The sequence below is a fragment of the Mastigoproctus giganteus genome, chromosome 10 (genome assembly GCF_048544385.1).
Source record: "Mastigoproctus giganteus isolate SK-2022 chromosome 10, ASM4854438v1, whole genome shotgun sequence".
Classification (NCBI taxonomy): Eukaryota; Metazoa; Arthropoda; class Arachnida; order Uropygi; family Thelyphonidae; genus Mastigoproctus; species Mastigoproctus giganteus.
The window spans coordinates 9,079,338-9,096,922 of NC_143584.1; the positions used below are offsets into that span (position 1 = coordinate 9,079,338).

The 17,585-nt window shown below is 37.2% G+C and overlaps 1 protein-coding gene across 6 annotated transcripts in view; it reads left to right on the plus strand.

The window, feature by feature from the left end:
* Positions 1-17,585, plus strand: part of Su(dx) (WW domain containing E3 ubiquitin protein ligase suppressor of deltex) — a 382,533-nt gene that overhangs the window by 46,639 nt on the left and 318,309 nt on the right. For all 6 annotated transcript variants that reach the window (XM_090383423.1, XM_090383427.1, XM_090383426.1 and 3 more), the window contains one exon: positions 3,966-4,056. The gene's annotated coding sequence lies outside the window, so the exon portion shown is untranslated. The remainder of the gene's footprint in view (positions 1-3,965; positions 4,057-17,585) is intronic.

Here is a 17,585-nt window from a genome sequence, read left to right on the forward strand (position 1 = left end):
GTAAGGCTCCTGGAGTTGATGGAATATACCCTATAATCTTGAGAGAGGCGGCAAGCGAGTGCATTGAATCACTGAGGCTGGTTATGCGAGCATCACTAGACTCTGGGGAGATTCCCTTGGATTGGAAAAGTGCAAATGTATCTCCCATACATAAGGGTGGCTCTAAAAGTGAAGTGGGAAATTATCGACCTGTCAGTCTGACTTCAGTAGTATGGAAAATCATGGAGGCAATGATCAAGGGTGGAATTCAGTATCATTTGGATCGAATTGAAATTCTCAAGGATACTCAGCATGGTTTTGTAAAGGGAAAATCATGTTTAACAAAACTGGTTCGCTATTTCGAAAGGATCACTCACGAGCTGCATTTAGGGAATAATTTCGACATTGTTTATTTAGATTTCAGCAAAGCTTTTGACTCAGTCCCACATGAGCGGTTGCTTTATAAGTTGGAACAGGTTGGAATCACTGGGAAAATCCTTAGATGGATGGAAGGATGTCTTCAGGGCAGGAGGCAGAGGGTTGTGATAAATGGCTATTCCTCAGATTGGGTTGATGTAAGAAGTGGGGTTCCCCAAGGATCAGTATTAGGACCACTGTTGTTTTTAATTTTCATAAATGACAGTGATGAAGGGATAGAGGGCGTGATGTCTAAATTTGCAGATGATGTTAAAATTGGTAGAGTAGTTAATGATCACCGTCAAGCTGAGCTTCTTCAGAGAGACCTAGATAGACTTCAGGAATGGTCAGAAAAATGGCAGCTGTGCTTTAATCCAACAAAGTGTAAGGTATTACACCTGGGAAACAGTAATCCCAAAATAACTTATTCACTTGGTGGAGTTCAACTAAACCCAGTACTGGAGGAAAGGGACTTGGGTGTTACGATACGGTCAGACATGAAATTCTCTGAGCATTGTAAACAGGTTGCAAGAAAGGCCCATGGTGTCCTATCGATGATCTATCGAACTTTTGCAAGTAGAGATAGGGACGTGATAATCCCATTATATAAGGCCTATAATATATTAGATAATCCCATTATATTAGACCACACTTGGAATACTGTGTTCAAGTATGGAGACCGCACCTAAAGAAAGACATCGAGCTTCTTGAAAGGGTGCAAAGAAGGGTAACTCGCCTGGTGAGATCGGCAAAAGGGCGTCCTTATGAAGAAAGACTTCGAATATGTGGGTTGCAGAGTTTGGAAACTAGACACCTTAGAGGAGATTTGATTGAGGTGTTTAAGGCTCTGAGAGGCATCAGTAAAATGAATGAGGACAAAATTTTCAAGATTATAAATGATGCCAGAACTAGGGGACATAAATTCAAGTTACGGGGAGAAATGTTTAGATTGGACTGCAGGAAGTTTTATTTTAGCCAGCGAGTTATAAATTACTGGAATAAGTTGCCTTCATGGGTGGTAGAGGCCGACAGTTTGGGGAAATTCAAAGGTCATCTGGATAGTACTTTCGGGTGAGGGAAGCGCATAGGATGATAGGATTAATTTCCTTTTTATTTATTTTTTATTTTTTATTTCATTTTATTATTTTTATTTATTTATTAATTATTATTATTTATTTATTTATTTAATTTTTGTTTTTATCATTGTTTTGTTTGGATTTTTTTTTGGCTGGTGCAGCATAAGCCATAGGCTTTCTTGCACCATACGGCCGTTACTAATACTAATACTAATACTAATAATTGCAAAAACCACAGCATCTCGACCAGCTAGGTCTGTGTGACTAGAAAACATAAGCCAGCTGGAGTTGTAAACATTAAAATCACCAAGGAAAATTACCTCACTGTTAGGAAAGTTGGACTGGAGAAAGTCAAGTTGCAAAGAGAGGAAGTCAAAGAACTCCAAGTGATTAGTGGTGTTGGAAGAATGGTAAAGACAACAGATGAATATGACAGAATGAGGTAGAGAGATTGTAAGCCAGAGAAGATCGAAAAGAGGAGATTCCAAATTACCAAGTTACCAAATTACAGGGAATATCGGAACGGACATATGCACAAGTACCACCTTTGAGGTGAAAGGAATCATACAGCAAATAATTTGGGTGACTGAGATAAGCAGTAGTTTAATCAACTGATCACTGAGATTCTGTCCGAAAAAGTACATGGGGTTTGGCAGACTGCAAGTGTAAATGGACATCGTTGAGATTTGAATTGAGACCATGTATATTTGTGAAATGAACTAGGAAGTGTTTGGGAGGTTTAGATCTTTTCACAGAGAAGCTTATTCTATTAGTTTGACAATTTATGGTCTTATATTCAATAGTAAGAAAAAGTGGAGGGGGGACATGCTGTATGAAGTAATGAAATTTTTGGATATGGCGTTCACATGTTAAGAATATACCTATATCCTTGACATAACGTGGCCTTGACAATGCCCCCCCCCCTGCATACACACTACTCGGACACCCTCCAGTCACTATCTGGCAGAGTAGAGGTAGCAAGATTATACACTAGCTGATCTGGAAGCCTCCTAAAGAGTTACCAATAGATTCGCTCTGGTGTACTAACTAGCGGCCAGCTTGCGAACACCATTTTAGAGCTGTACCCTCGAAATGTAAGGATGATTGGATCTCACCATGATATTCATCATGATCTTAAAAGTCATCAGTCATACTGCATGATGGAAGAGATGGGGAAGGGTTGACTGGAATTTAGCTCTGGAGACTAAACATGAGTTCCACCACTTCAAGCCTCCAGTAAGCAAAGTGGTGGTATTGCACTGGTTGATGAGAGTTATCTACCACCTAGTATCGCCTGGTAACACAGAGGGGAGGCATTCCTCCATGTGTAACCAGAAAATGTGGTGTGGGCACCACACCTCAACCCCTGCTTACATTTGTTCAAACCTGGGTGGTTACCCACAGTGTGCTTGTGTATGGAGGTTAAGATTTAGGAATGTGTTGCATGTGTGTGTGTGTGCAAAGTTTCTTCCATGCTTGCTGTCAGATGATTAAATGGACTGCAGGAAAGCTGTCACAAGTGATTTGTTCAAAAAATCTGCACAGGATCTGCACTTCCTTAGAAAAGTGATCATTGCATTTGAGAGTTGGGTGTTCGCCTGTGACACTCAGGCCAAAGTGGAATCATCCAAATGGCACACACAAATGTCTCTACTTACCAAGAAGTTTCATGCAACAAAATCCATCAGTCTTACTGATTGTGTTTTTTTTTTTTTTTTTTAAATGATGATGGGACATGGAACACCACAGATTTGTGAATGGATTGAGAATCATTGCTGCTGACATTTGCATGAGAATTTGTGGTGAAAAGAACCTCAAAATTGGAAGGATGGCTGGATCCTTCCACAAGAATGCACCCAGTCACACAGCGATGGCAGCTCGGTAGTTCTTGTCTACAAAACAAATTATTCATGCAGCAGCAATGTGTCCTACTCTGAAAATGGGGGCTTTTGCTACAGTGGATGACATCAAAGAGAACATAAGCAGCACTACATGTGCCAAAAAAACCCCACAATTTTAAAGAATGTTTCCAAGCTTAGGAAGACCGATGAAGCAAGTGTGTGCGCAGAAAGAAGGTACTTTGAAGGTGATTAGGTTAGGCTAGTAAGCCAAACTGTTCACTCAATAAACTTTTATAGTAAAATTTTGGCTAACTTTTTGAATGTACCTTGTACTATATTGTAATAGTAATATTACATTAAATGTTCAAACTTTTTGTTTAGCTTTAGCTGATATTATTATCTATCAATATAACATCCTTTTGATATTTATATTTATGATATTTTTGATATTTATGTGTCTCCCCAACACTGCTCAGTAACTAGATATTCCTCTCTAAAATCCAGAAAATTTTAAAATTGTGCTACTGGTTTAAAGAGTTTTATTATATTAGTGTGGTGCAAGAAAATGCAAGGCATTTGCTGCACCAGCCAAAAGATAGTAAAATAAAATAATGCTAAAAACTGAATTAATTTATCTCTTTTTGTTTTTCAGGTCATAATTTTTTTCTCACAGCTCATATCAGTAATCTTGCAAAATGGGAGTGTATCCACCATCTTGACTAGTACATAAAATTACAACAGAGGTTTGTCTATTTACTGTTATTTTATTCTTATGATGAGGTGCTATATTAATTTTAATATGAGGGCAAAATGGAAATTAATATCTCGAGTGTTGTAATTTGATGTGGTATAAAAAAGTAATTTTGAACATTTATAAAATGCTATGCATTTTACTATTTGTAAAATAGTAATGTATTATTAATTTGCTATATGTGAATGTTTACAAAATGCTATTAGATAAAACTGATCTTATTGGCTTCTTTTCAAATATGATTGTGCAGAGGCCACACAAGCACGTGCGCTTCTATTTCTTACAGACTAAAACCAAGAGGCTAAAGAGGCTTCTATTTCTTACAAACTAAAACCAAGAGGCTAAAGAGGCTTCTATTTCTTACAGACTAAAACCAAGGACCAATCAATCTACAAAGAAATTATGGCTATATATGGTGAAGCAATATGTGCAAAAAAATGTTCATTATTGTTATTTATTGTTAAGAGAAAGAATAACATTACTGTGTTAATAGTGTGGTGTTAGATAGATTTGATTATATGTGATTGTACATTCTTGTGAAAGTTTCTGTGCAGAGATGGTTTTTTTTTATTTTTTTTTTTGCTATTTGTGTCTTTGTGATGTATATATGTACAGTAAATGGCCTAGTGGCCACTTATTGTATATTCGTCAAAAGTAGATCCCATTTAGCTCTCAGAACAGTCTAGATTCATTGTGGCATGGCCTCAGCTAAACTAATGTCAAAAGCATTCTATATGGATGTTGGTCCATATTGACCACTGCTGTTGTAAATTAAATGGTTGCAGATCTATACTCTGAAGAGTCTGAACCACTCATCTCCCATCTGTACAATTGGATTAAGATCTGTTGATTGGGGAGCCTACTCCAGCAGCCCTATTTCACTCTCATGTTTCTGGAACTAGTTCTTTTGCATTCTTTAACATTAGTTGAGGCATACGATGCAAGAAAGCAAGCTTATACAGCATCAGCCAAAAAAAAAACCCCTTCCCATTTCCCCTATCCGTTCACTCCAAATGTTTCTCTAGTTCAGCCTTAAATTTATTTAAGCTATCAACTTCCACAGCAACAACAGATGGAAGTCTATTCCAGCAATCAACTACCTGCTGGCTAAAGGCAAACTTCTGCACATATATTCTACCACTATCTCTCTCTTCAATTTGAATTTATGCCTGCCCCCTCAGGTTCTTTATAATATGAGCAAGAGGAAGAATCCCAACAGCATTGAGCCTGCTCAACCCATTCAAGGCTTTATACACCTCAATCAGATCACCTCACAGGTGCCTAGTCTCCAGATGCTGCAACTTGCAGAACTTTAGCCTTGCTTCGTAAGAGTACCCCTTTGTTCCTCTCACCAATCTTGTTGCAATTCTTTGTACTCGTTCTAGCTGCTTTACGTCCTTTCTAAAATGAGGCCTCCAGACCTGTATGCAGTACTCAAGGTGTGGCTTGACCATTGCCTTATACAAAGGGATAATCACCTCCTTGTCTCTGTTAGTAAAATTCCTATATGTCATTGACAAGACTCCATGACATGTTCTGGCAGGAATCTGCACTGCCCAGAGAACTTCATATTTGACTGCACAATTACCTCCAGGTCTTTTCATTCTCCACTTCCCTGAGTGTAGTGCCATACATTTGGTACATTTTTCTTTGGTTACTGCTACCCATATGCAGTACTTTGTGTTTGTCAATGTTAAACTTCAGTTGTCACTTCTCAGCCCATCTGCCTAACTTTTCTAGATCCTGTTTCAGTAGCATACTGTCATTAACAACCTTGCCAACCATTGTATCATCTGCAAACTTGGACATTAAGCCTGATATACCTTCGTCAATATCATTGAAGGTATATCAGGCTTAATGTCCAAGTTTGCAGATGATACAAAGTTCCGTTCAATTCTGATCTTGTGACATGTTGCGTTATTCTGGAAGAACCAAATTGCAGGTGGATACACAGCAGCCATGAAGGGATGTGCCTGGGTAGAAACAATTTCAGATAATCTGTTACATATCCAAATGTTGCTTCACTAGATGGATCCATGTACATCACAAAAAACGTACCACGCTATTATTTTGCATTACCAGCTTGCATTGTTGACGTTTGACAGGATGGATCTTCTATATTCTGGTCCTCCCATCAGCATGAAGCAGAAGGAACTGGCATTTATCAGACCAGACAACATTTTTCTAGTTCTCCACTGTCTGGTGTTGATGTATATACCTATGCCCACTGTAACTGCCCCTTCTTGTGTTTTTCTGACAGGCATAAGTAGAACCTTGTTTCATGTCATCAGCTGTGATACTCCATATTTGACAAGATATGATGAGATGTGCATTCTGAACAGAGGCGGATTTAACGGCGGGCGCACCGGGCGCGCGCCCTGGGCCCCGACTTCTGAAGGGCCCACGCAAAACCCCAACAAATTAGTTGAACATATTAGTTCAAAACTTTGTGATTATTATTATGCTATTATTAATTATATTATACATATATTATATTCAAATTTTATTGGAAATAAAACATTAATAGCACATAATATTTTTTATTTATTTAAAAAATTGGTTAACATGTATTTTTATTTTCCCTGTCTCTCTCTTTTTTTTTAAGGGGTCTCAACCGACCTTAATCCGCTCCTGATTCTGAAATACCTCTTTTGATACCACTGTCATACTAGATTGTTTTTGACAGACTCTAGCCTTTCTATTACTCTGTATGAATCTTGTTATCCTCCATTGCCCTCTTGTATCAAAAGCTGTTTCTAACAACAAGATCATTGTTGGTTGGATGTTCGGTTGCTGGACCAGTCTTGATACTCCTGAGACACAGTCATATGTGTAAACCCCAGTGACAGACAACTCGTGAAGGTATTCACAATGTGAGATGTAATGGAAACAATACCATTTCACCAACTTTGGTGATTTACTACATACTGATGCATTGCACTAACTTGTATGTCTAGTAAATTATGTGGTTTGAGGCTTTAGCCCTAATTTTTCTTTTAGTCTTTAACTAGAATAAGTTACTTCCGTCAGTTTGAGGCTTGGGAAAATTCGGTGATCAGCTGGATAGAGACCTGCATGAGGAGGGAATCAAATAGGTAGTTTATTTTATTATTTATCTGTTATTATTTTTGATTAATTAATTAAGTAATTAATTAATTATTTTATTATTATTTGTTTTCTTGCCTTTCTTGTGCCACATGGCTAATACTAAACAGTAACCTCTTGTGCGGGGCAGTCAAATGCATTGTTAAAAGACCAAATAAAGAATATCGAAATTATTTCCTATATCCAGTTCATGAGTGACTCTTTCAAAATGGCTAACCAAATTAGTTAAACAAGATTTTTCCCCTTTGCAAAAGTGTGCTCTGTTTCCTTTAGAATGCCATTTCTATGTTGCTGCCCCATGTATTGCATTTTTAATCCATACTTCCATGATTTTCCCTACCACTGAAATTAGACTGACTGGTCTGTATTTACCCAAGGACTTACTAACTGCATTGATCCATTGTAGAACACTTGGCTAGTTTCTTCTGTGAGGCAGCAGGAATTTGGGGTCATTACTCCTTCAGTGCTGTCAGCAGTTCAGCTGTGAAAGAGGAGCATATTGCTGTATTCAGATGTCTCTATACTGTTCTCCTGCTATTAGTATTGATGTTAGTATTCAATATTTAAAAAGACTTATGGAATTTGTGGCTGGCAGTAATGTAATCATAACATTAGATGCAAATGCTAAATCTAGAATGTGGCATAGCGTTTTGGAGACAACAGATGTTGTTATGTTGTTATTTGGTTTTTTAGGAGCATTAGCAACTAAGGCCATATTGCTCCGTGAATATGCGGTGGTCATTCCCTGACCTTTCCGCATCCTCCGTATTTGGTGGTGACGGGCTCGAACCCCGGTCTAATCAAGAAACGTGTGCTACGCACTGGTGCTCCTTCCCACCTGGCTACGGAGGCGCCAGGAGGAGGAGACAACAGAGGGGCACAGTTGGAAGATTCTATTTTATGTTATAATTTGAATATTTTAAATTTGCCTAATAAGCTGCATACATTTGACAATTTATATGGCAGTTCTAATATTGATATCACTTTAGTTAGTCAGTCTTTAGATAGAAGAATTTCTTATTGGGATGTTAAGGATAACTTTACTAATAGTGATCACAGATCCATTTTGTTTTATTTGAGTTTATACAAAGGTCAGTTAAATAAGCCTGTGTTACAAGATCACACTAGGTTAAACTTTAAATCAATTAATTGGAGAAAGTTTGTTTTGTTTGCATAATAGTATAGATTCAAATAATGTCCAGTCTTTGAATGATGTTACAGCAACAGAATGTGTTTTATGTCCAGTCTATGTTACTGAATGCTTTGTTTTGCTGTTAAGCATAAGAGAAACATTACACATAAAGTACCTTGGTAGTCAGCTGAATTAACTGCACTAAGGCATGAGGTGTTTGACCTAAGGAGGAAGTATCACAGGTTGAGAAGTTGGGGTGCTTTTGAGGCTGAGGTGTATAAGGATTTGTATAAAATTAAAAGGAGGTTGTATCATAAAGCCATTTATAATCATAAGATTAAAGCATGGCAAGATCTGGTTTTTAATGTTGGGAATACTGATCCCTGGGGACTTCTGTTTAAGTTAACCAGGAATAAACTAAATGTAAATAATGTAATAAGTACAGTTACTTCTGATAATGGGGAAACTACTGATTGGTTAACAACTATAACTACAATAACTGATAAATTATTTTTGATGGATAAACATAATGAGAATTCTGAGTATCAGAGGAAGGTTAGAGAAGAGAATTTTAGGTATATTGGTAATAATGATGTTGAATTGTTTAATATTACTGAACTTAGATCAGTTTGCTCTAAATTGAATGTTAATAAAACTCCAGGAATTGATAAGCTTGAGAATAGCTGTATTATTAAAATTGTAGATATGTTTCCTGATCTTATATTAAATATGTTTAATAAATGTTTTATTTCTGGGACTGTACCTGGGTTCTGGAAGATGGCTTTACTAAAATTAATAAGGAAACCTGGCAAACCAGTTACTGATCCAAGAGGCTACTGGCCTATTTCATTGTTACCAAATCTTGGAAAAGTATTGGAAAGATTGATATTAATCAGATTGGAGGCTTTATTTTTGGCCAGGAATTTAGATTTTCCACATCAATTTGGTTTTAAAAGAAAAAGCTTGACAGAGGATGCAATACACGACCTTGTTAATTATAGTATAAACTCTAATTGAAAATATGTCTTGGCCCTCTTCATAGATTTTGAGGGGGCCTTTGACACTGTTTGGCATGAGAGTGTGTTGGCCTCTTTGAGAACACTACAGTGCCTGGATTTATTAGATGCAAATGCTAAATGATTATTTAAATGGGAGGAGAATTATTGTTAAGGCACCACATTCTAAATTTGAATGAGATATTAACAGGGGTTTCCCACAGGGATTAGTGTTAGGTCCAGTCTTCTGGAATCTGGTAATTAATATGTGGCTGCATGATGATGATACACTTGATTTGTCATAAAACCGCGTATGCGGATGATTTAGTGTTGTGCGTGCAAGGAAAATCAAGGAGGGATATAGAGGGTAAAATTAAGATGGTTGTGGATAGTCTCGCCAATTGGGCTACAGATAATAAACTTAGTATATCTTCTACTAAGACGGTTATGATGCTGACTAAAGGGAAACTTGATTACAATAGGCCTCCTTGTGTACTTATTAATAATAAGCAGATACCTTTGGTCTCTAAGGTCAAGCACCTTGGCATAATTATAGATGATAATATGCCGTTTGTGGCACATCTTGAATATCTGAGTGGCAAGGTTAAAAAATTTACTGCCTCTATTGTAAGGATTACTAGAAAGGACTGGAGACTTAGTAAAAGGGTCCTTGGGTTATATTATAAGGTTATATTCTTACCTATAGTATCATACGCTGCTTCTGTCTGGTTTAAGAGAATTAATGTAATTAAATTTAGGAATAAAATTAACTCAATTCAGAGATCCATATTGCTAACAATATTAAGAGTATGTAAAACTGTCTCTACGCATGCAATCCAGGTAATTGCTGATACCCTTCCGCTAGATCTATATATAGCGTTTAGGGCATTCAGCTATTTCTTGAGAAAGGGAATTCAGATTTCATTTTTGGGCATTACTAATGACATTTTGGTAGATAGGAAAAATGAGAAAAAAAATATATGGTTAAAGTTAAATGAAATATGGCAGAACTGTTGGAGCACAAGTAATACTGGATATGTTACCAGGCTGTTTATTCCAAAAGTAAGTTTTAATACGGGTAAGAAGACTTAGTGGTTTTACCCAACTATGGAAGTGTCTTATTTGCTAATGGGACATGGCTCATTAAAATCTAAGCTATGTGATCTAGGTCTGGAAACAGATCCCTTGTGCTCCTGTAGGTTCAATGAAACTTGGGATCATGTTTTGTATGATTTCCCAATTTATGAAGAATTTAGAAGTAAATTAAGAGCTAGTTTGCCTACATTGAACAGGGGAACTGAAACAAAATGGTTGATTGATTGATGAAAAACGTTTTAAGCTATTACAGGAATTTTGTAGGAGCGTATTTCTTAAAAGGAAGCAGCTCTCTATTTTGATTAGTGTAGATTAGGTTTTTAGTATGACTACATGACTGTACCTTTTTGTTTTTTGCTGGCGTCAGTTAAATATTACTGATGCAGGATTGCTTTTTGGGAGTATTCTTTCTTTCCATCTCCACCTATATTCATGTATCCAAGTGGAATATATAAAAAAACAGTAGGCAGACCACTTATCCACCAGGAAGCAGGCAACCACATCCCGGTGTCCGTCTCCGCACAGTGGGTCTACTATACTGTCTATGTAAGTAACACAAAAATCCCGCACCCACAAGCAGCCTAGAAGCAGGAGACTGTCACCCCCTCAGACTTGCCTATAAAGGGGAAATTTTTTATTTTTTATTTTTTATTAGTTTTGCTTTGTTTGCTGGCATCAGTAGAAGTGGGCATATTCCCTGCGGGCTGGTTAAAGAGAGGTGGGGGATTGGGGGGAATTTTTATTTTTATTTTATCATTATTATTATTTATTTATTTTTTTTTTTTTTGCTCCTAGTTTTGGGCAGCCCAGACGCTGGCACCCATCAGACTTGCACAACTGCTGGTGGATGCGGGATTTTTGTGTTACTTACACAGACAGTATAGTAGACCCATGTGCGGAGACGGACACCGGGATGTGGTTGCCTGCTTTCTGGTGGATAAATGGTCTGCCTACTGTTTTTTTTTTTTTTATATATATATATATATATATATATATACAGTCGATTCCGGTTAATTGGGACACATCTGGACTGGTGCATTTTGGCCCGATTAAGCGGCTTCCCCAATTATCCGAAGTTTCACTTAAAAAAAAGTTAAAAATACAATGGACCCCCGCTTTACAATTGGTTCACTATACAATCAAATCATGTTACGATGGAGTCACCTAAGAAAAGTACCATCCACTATACGATGTGTAGTAAGCGCTGTTCATTGTGATCACGTTTGTGAATTGAATTTTAGTTCTATTAAACAGCGATTCTAATTAGCGAAAATAGGAGGAATATTATCCACAGGCTATAAAAGTAAAGCTATATTAAGCACAAATTTACCCTTTGTTACCTTACCAATTAAAAAATTAAATGATACGTGAAAATCGGAATTAATACGTACTGTAACATGTACATACTAACTAGTTGACATTTGTTATCACTGACATTTGTGGGTGGTGGTTAAAATATAAAACAGTAAAAAGATAAGCAACCAATAATAAAGAACACGGCACACACAAATTGCAAGTAACACAATACGTGCAAGTGAGAACGGAGTAACGAGTTACAAAGCTTTAAAAATAGGAATGAAGAGAAGATCTGAAAATTAATTTTTTTATATGATTAAAGATTTCATGGAAGTGTAAACACATTTCACCATAATAATCCACAGAATTCCAGCTGTCGGTATTATCGCAAATTCAGTAAGATCGAGTTTACTCTCCGTTTATGATAGATTGTGCTATCAGAAAAGCCCAATAAACAGGTGACTGCTAATTGTTTTTATTGTTTTATGGTTGTGACCTCCAGAAATCGGACCGAACCACGTGGTACGGTCGGAGACAATCGTAGGGTGATCTCCAGTGCTGCAGTCTCCTGCCCCGATTAAACGGCATGTTGTCCCAATAAAGTGAAGTAAACCCTGGCTATTTTCTTGATTGGGTTCTGTTTTTTAAGATTTGCCCCAAATAAACGGCTGCCCCAATTAACCGGTGGCCCAAATAACCGGAATCCACTGTATATATATTCCACTTGGATACATGAATATAGGTGGAGATGGACATCAGTCTGAGCACCACCAGAGACAGTTATACATAAACTGAACTGAACTGCTGTATTCAGATCTAGCATTCCAGTTTATCCCAAAGGTATTCAGGTCTATGGAAAAGGGTCCTGGAATATGAAAGGCCCTTTATGGACACTTTCCACGCCTTGAGTACTGCGTACAGGTCTGGAGGCCTCATTTTAGGAAGGATGTAGATTTGCTTGAGTGTGTACAGAGAAGTGCAACAAGATTGGTGAGGGGATTCTCTTACCAAGAGAGGCTTAAGTTCTGCAAATTGCAGTGGCTGGAGACTAGGCACCTGTGTGGTGATCTGATTGAGGTGTATAAGGCCTTGAATGGATTGAGCACGCTGAATTCTGATGGGATCCTTCTACTTGTTCAGATTATGAACCTAAGGGGGCATAAATTCAAATTAAGAAAAGACAGATGTAGAATAGATGTGCGGAAATTTGCCTTTAGCCGGCGGGTGGTTAATTGCTGTAACAAACTTCCATCTGTCATTGTGGAAGTTGATAGGTTAAATAAATTTAAGGAGGAACTGGACAGGCATTTGGAGGGAATGGTGTGATTTTTTTTTTTTTTTTTTTTTGGCTGATGCTGCATAAGCTCATACACTTGCTTTTTTGCATCACATGCCACTACTACTGACAGGGTTAGTTCTAAGGAAAGTGTCCATAATGTTAGAGTATGGCTCAATATTGATGTTTTTGTGTACTGCCAAAAACATAAATATTAGAAATAGCTCAAGACGTGACCCTCCTGTGGGCTACAGCAGATGATGCTTCCCAGGGATTTTCTACAACCAGCTCACTATTTGAAGCTTGTGTGATGCCTCTCCTCTTGTAATTCCACTATAGAACTTGATTTTATGTTGCTGTGGCCAATGAAAAATGGACTAGGCACAACAACATCTAGAATTCAAAAAAAAAAAAAAAAACCATGCAGGGGTTTTCATTGATTGATGTTAATTCAGCTACGTCATCTCTGACTCTAAGAGGTAAATGATAATGCATTTTTTCTAGTCTAAGAAAATTTGAGAAAAGCAATAGGGAAGCATTTAGTTTTCTAGTATCTTCAAGAAAGGGGAACAAATTGGAATCAGGTGGAAGTTTTTTTCTTTAATGTTTTCCTTTTTTAACAGAAATCACCTTAAAAATTAATTTTCTTTGGATTCCAACCAATTTTTAATATTGTGTTAAACAAACACATTGATGTATCGAGCAATAAAAGCTCACAGTTATACAATAAATAGGAATTTGACAAACAGATACTGTTGAAATGTCAAGCAAAGAATTTAACACTCATTTTAAATTTTCTCTATCATAAGACATATTTGATAAATAAGCAGGTCCTACCAATTCAACGATTCAAACCCAGGATGTGCAGTTTTTACTAATGCACATCAGAAAACGTATTGTATTGAATGCAAGATGAAAATTATCTTGCCTATTTTTGCTTTAAAAATCACAATTTTTAAAAGCAAAAATTTTTGCTTTTAAAAGCATTAGCAACTAAGGCCATATTGCTCCGGGATATGCGGTGGTCATTCCTTGACCTTTCCACATCCTCCATATTTGGTGGTGACGGGCCAAACCCTTGGACTATGGTGTGTGTGTGTGTGTGTGTGTGTGTGTGTGTGTGTGTGTGTGTGTGTGTGTGTGTGTGTGTGTGTGTGTGTGTGTTGCCCACTGCTTCACATGTCAGGTGCCTCCGTAGCCAGGTGGGAAGGAGCAGCAGTGCGTAGCACACGCTTCTTGATTAGACTGGGGTTCGAGCCCGTCACCACCAAATACGGAGGATGCGGATAGGTCAGGGAATGACCACCGCATATCCCGAAGCAATACGGCCTTCGTTGCTAATGCTCCTAAAAACCAAATAACAACAACAACAAGTTATAGCAAAGATCCTGTACTGATTGATCTTCTGTTAACCAGATTTCAATAAAAACCAAAACATCGAAATCAATCAGCAAGGTACCCAATTTATTTTGGATACTATGTGCATTAAGCTATATGACAGGCCAGTAGTGAATGATGATGAAACTTGAATTGTGAACTAATCTTTTTACCTTCATGAATTTTCTCTAAAATTTCTCAACTCCACAACTTAATTCCACAACAAGCAAAAATCATCAATAGCAAAAAAATAAATAAATTAATTAAATAATCAAAAAAAAAAAAAAACACTTCTCACATGACCTGTCTTCACCTTCTGATAATTTTATTCATTTTCTTTTAAGTCTATCCTGCTAATGAGCACAGACCATGCTAGGAAAAATTCTACCCTAGTAGGCCTGTGCAGTTTCTCTAGGGCTGAATTGATTGACAAGTTTCTCATCATTTACTTCTTCCTGTTGTGTCTGATCAGAATTTCAGACATTCTAATTTAATCCTACCTCTCAACTTTTTCTTACCATTGCCCATTAACCTCTATGTTAATAAATCCTTAGATCTGCTACTCCTAATTTTATTAATGTTAATAGTGGCAGATGATGCAAGGAAGCAATCTTTGCATCATCATCCAAAAAATAAAATAAAATAATACTATCCATCTCATCTGTCTTCTTCTGGTGTTATAACCCAGAGTGAGTCTTAGCCTTCTCAATGATGTTCCACCAATCAGCCCTCCCAGAAGTCAAACTTCTCCAGCTTCTTATTCTCATGATCTTTAAGTCCTCTTTTACATCATCCATCCATCTTTTCCGCGGTCTTCCTCTCACCCTCTTATCAGTAAGTTTCCATTTCATTATACTCTTAGTTGTTCTGCTGTCATCCATGCTCATAACATGTCCCAGCCAGGCAAGTCTCTGGCTTTTCACAAATCTTGTCTGCACCCTGAATAAGATGTTCATGGTTCATTCTGATCCTCCAGGATCCATCAATGTCTTGTATGGGCCCAAAAACCTTTTGTAAAATTCTACGCTCAAACACTCTCAACAACTGCTCATCTTTACTGGTCTAATGAGACTTTTGTGTATGCTTAATTTTAAATGTCTGTTCAAAACTCTGTACTTCATTAGATTTTCATGTGCATAGAAATATTTGTTTCTACTCAGGATGCAGGACTTAATTTCATTAGTAATAGAGTTGGACTGGTTTATCTACGAACCTGGATAGGGTGAAATTTTTAACGAGAAGTGCATTTCTAGTTTGAGAAATGCTCAAACGAGAAGCCGCTGGTCCTTAAATTTTCTATGTTATCTGCCATTCTCCAGACTTCCATATATTTTGTCTTCGCTTCATTTATCATAAGTCCTCTTCTTTGTGCTTCACTATCCAGCCTGACTTGTTTCCTCCAGTGCTCCTTTAGTCCTACTAATAATAGCGACATCATCAGCATATGCACAGGCCTACACTGTCTTTGTGCCTACATGTCCAGTCACTTCTAATTTTCTGACAGCCACCTCAAAAACCAAGTTAAATAACACAGTAGAGAGTGCATCGCCTTGTCTAACACCAGCAATAATGTCAAAGGGAGTCATCAACTCGTCACCAATTATCACCGCTGCCTTAGAGCCAGCCAGGGATGCTTTTATGAGCCTAACAATCTTTGTGGGTATGCCCAAGAGAAGGAGGTCATTTCCTCTCCGTTGAGGGAATCAAAAGCTTGTTTGAAATCTTGTTTGAAATCAAGTGTATATTGTACTCAAATTCTTTTTCCTGTATCTGCCTCAAGATGAAAATCTGGTCAGTTGTTAAGTGATTGTGTCTGAAACCACACTGATATTTTCCAGTTATTTTCTCTGAATATGCTGCTAATCTGTTATAAAGAACTCCCAACAAAACCTTGTAAGTAATACCCAACAATGTAATATTTTTGTAGGTAGAGCAAAGCAGTTTATCACCGTTCTTGTGAATCAGCTGTATGATTCCAAGTGTCCAGTCATTCGGGATTTTTTCCTCAGACCATATTGATAGTATCAGATTATGTATTTTTCTCCATAGTGTCACTCCACCATTTTTGAGCAACTTTGCGGTTATTCCATCAGCTCCCCAGTGCTTTAAAGTTATTTAAGCACTTAATAACTTTTTGAATTTCTTCGAAGCTGGGATCTTTAATGCACGGTTCTACCGTATAGTACAATAACTGTTTTGTTTCAGCCTTACCACCTGTGAAGATACTCTCAAAATACTCTTTCCACCGTTTCAGAACCTCTTTTCTCTTAGTCAGCAGGTTTTCTTCACTATCTCTACATGCAGTAACCTTTGATCAGAATTCCTCTGGATATCATAAGCAGCTGTTTATCCTCTCTAATTTGTCTAATTCTTTCATGAATGTATTTAAATTATCCACTTCCAGAATGGGAACTAGTTCTAAGAAACTAAATGGGAACTAGTTCTAAGAAACTGTTACTTTCTGGGTGAATGCAAATTTTTGCACATCTGTCTTGCTTTCACCCTTTTTCAGTTTATGTCCTCTGTGTTGTCCAGGAAAGAGTAAGGATATCATCGGCGTGTAGTTTACTTAATCCATTTAAAGTCTTTTTTTTTTACTCAATTATATTCACTAATTGAAGCAATTGCCTGATGAGTGACCCAAAACTGATAACACAAGTGCATTTGAGTTTTTTTTTTTTTTTTTTGAATAATGGATTTACCTGTTGGGTGATATATTCCTTTAAAAATTATATTAGTTATTCGTGAACAAATGTATTCATTTCTAAAGAGCATAAGATCTAGCTTTATTGCTGTCATTGAAGGGATAAACAAGTCCCCAGACAGTTACAACAGAAAAGCATAACACACTGTTGCATTTTTTCCTCACAGCTGGTTACATTTCATTTCATTTTTGAAAAATTAACATCTTTCTTAGTCTTTCTAACGTTAACATTTTTCTGACTGTCTTTCTGAGTCAGAGACCACTGTTATGGGAATGGGCTACTGCTCTTGACTCACCTGTGTATCGAACATTTTTTTCCCCCCTCAAAATGCCCTGAGCTTATTGTTTATTGTATTTTCAGCTTTCTGTACTATTGGAGTAATTATAGAGCAAAGAATACCTTCTGAATTTTTTTTTTTTTTTTATCTCCTTCACTCTTTGTGTTTGTATTTCAAAAAAAAAAAAAAACTATTAGAACCCATATACCTAAGTAACGTGCATGGGTTGAAAGCTGAGAAAACAGAAGATACTTGTTGACATT